Source organism: Chrysochloris asiatica, unplaced genomic scaffold (assembly GCF_000296735.1).
Source record: "Chrysochloris asiatica unplaced genomic scaffold, ChrAsi1.0 scaffold00024, whole genome shotgun sequence".
NCBI lineage: Eukaryota > Metazoa > Chordata > Mammalia > Afrosoricida > Chrysochloridae > Chrysochloris > Chrysochloris asiatica.
Window position 1 is genome coordinate 12,256,407 of NW_006408542.1, and position 1,971 is coordinate 12,258,377.

Here is a 1,971-nt window from a genome sequence, read left to right on the forward strand (position 1 = left end):
GTTGGCATTTCAGACCAACCAACTGCTCCTCGAAATGCTATGTAGAGTCTCTGTGAGTCAAAACTGACTCCATACCACACAACAACAAAACATGATATACTTGAGCCCTCATTTGGCGCCATAGGATAAGCATTGGACTGTGAACCACATGGCTGGCAGTTCAAACCCACCAGCTGCTCTCAGAAACTCTATACAGAGTTGCTATGAGTCAGAAATGACTCAACAGCACTCAACAACAGCAACATGATACACTTCTGATGAACACTGTTCTTAGCACTTATGGTAACCAGTCTCAAAAATGGTCCCCAGTGATTTATATAAATCCCCTGGGATTTATACACTCTTCTACACTGAACAGCACTGACTTGTATAACAGGATTTGTGAAATTATGAGTGTGTGACTGACGCCCCAGGTTAGATCATAAACAACAGTGAAGTTTCTATCTTACTCTCTCTTGGATAACTCACTCAGTCTAAGGGAATTCAGAGATTCAAACAGGCTTATGGGGAAGTCCACATCAGAGGAATGAAGCCTCCCTCCAATAACCAGGAAGGAATTGAGACCTCTGCCAGCAGTCATATGAACAAGCCATCTTGAAAGCAAAGTCTCCAGGCTCAGAAAATCTTTCACATAACTGCAACCCCAACTAACATCTTCTTCACTACAGCTTCCTAAAATACTCCAAACCAGGACCACTCAGTTAAGCCACTTTCAAATTCGTGACCCATAGGGACTGTACAAGAAAGTGACCTTGTTGTTCTAAGGTACTAACTTAGGGGACCATTTGTAAGGCAGTAAGACTTACCTAATACAGTGCTTTGTGAACGTTAGCTGTTAAATCCTCATGACAATCCTATTGGGTTCCAACTTTACAGATGGAGAAGGTGTGACTTAGTGAGGTTAAAGTCAGTGACAAAGTCAAAACTAAACATACGTCTGTCTACATGACTACAAAGCCTATATCTTTAACCTCTACACAAGAAATTATGTTTGATGTAAATGTAGGTTCCTACAGAGAACAGTTGTGGTGCTGTTGTGCATGTATTTAATTGATGATTGTATGTTGGTGTATTCTTAGGTTTTCACCAACTGCCTCCTAGGGGGTGTGATTAGAGAATAGAAAGACACCTGTGCCCAGTTCTCCATTTGTCATTCATGCAGTTCAGTTTAAGGTGGGTTTGGGCTGATGTTGGCTGCTGGTCAGGTGATACAAGAGCTGGAAATGGCTCTTTCCCAGTGGGTGGAGCTGCAGAGATGATGGTTGTGTCTCGGCTGCATAAGCATGGACTCTGTCTCTTTATGGGTGAAGCAAGTAAAGAAAACACACACACTCAAGAAAATAAAGCAAAACAAACGGTAGTGAAAAAATAAAAGGAATAAGAGAAAAATAATATAAGGAAAGACAGTAAAATTTAGTTGTTGTTGTTGTTGTTAAATGCCGTTGAGTCAGTTCCAACTCATAGTGACCCTGTTTAGGGCTTCAAGGAGCCACTCGTAGGTTTGAACTGTCAGCCTGAACTCAGTTGACAAATGAAAGAGTCAAGAACAGAATAAAATTATAAGAACAGAAGATCTGGGAGGTCAGTCTATGATCAAAACAATTACAATGTGAAAAAAAGGTAAACACAGAGATCCAGGTGGTGGGAAGGTCAAGTAGATTACTGGATAAAATAGACTACCTTAAATGGAGGGAACAACTAATGGAATATAAGGTAACCACAATGAGGTTGGGGTGGGGTTTTTTTGGGGGTGTTGGGGAGGGCAATACAAGAAGGGGGGAGGAGGCAGAAGAACAAGATTGATAGGGGAACACTGAGACAGGTTTGCATGTCCTAAGTGGGACAGAGGTAAATAGTGATGCATACTCATCCTTGGAACAACAGGGCTCTGGGATAGAGGGATCTAGGTATAGCTTGAAGAGGGTAAATAATACTAAAATCCTTGACTGCCTTATGAATATTAGTTTCCCT